Here is a 238-nt window from a genome sequence, read left to right as displayed (position 1 = left end):
CCAAGAACGGCGTAATGAGGTCATTATTTACGTCCCAAGCATAGAAATATAATGCATATTAATTAATTTATTATTTAACTAACAAATTCTTATTTACAATTACGGCCTACCAAAAGGCCTCCTGCGGGGACGGTGTCTGGGATTAAAAAAATAAATACAATGTACATATAGGACAAAACACACATCACAACACTACATAAAGACAGACCTAAGACAACAACATAACAAGGCAGCAACA

The sequence above is a fragment of the Oncorhynchus clarkii genome, chromosome 27 (assembly GCF_045791955.1).
Source record: "Oncorhynchus clarkii lewisi isolate Uvic-CL-2024 chromosome 27, UVic_Ocla_1.0, whole genome shotgun sequence".
NCBI classification, from domain to species: Eukaryota; Metazoa; Chordata; class Actinopteri; order Salmoniformes; family Salmonidae; genus Oncorhynchus; species Oncorhynchus clarkii.
Note: the sequence above shows the minus strand (reverse complement) of the source record.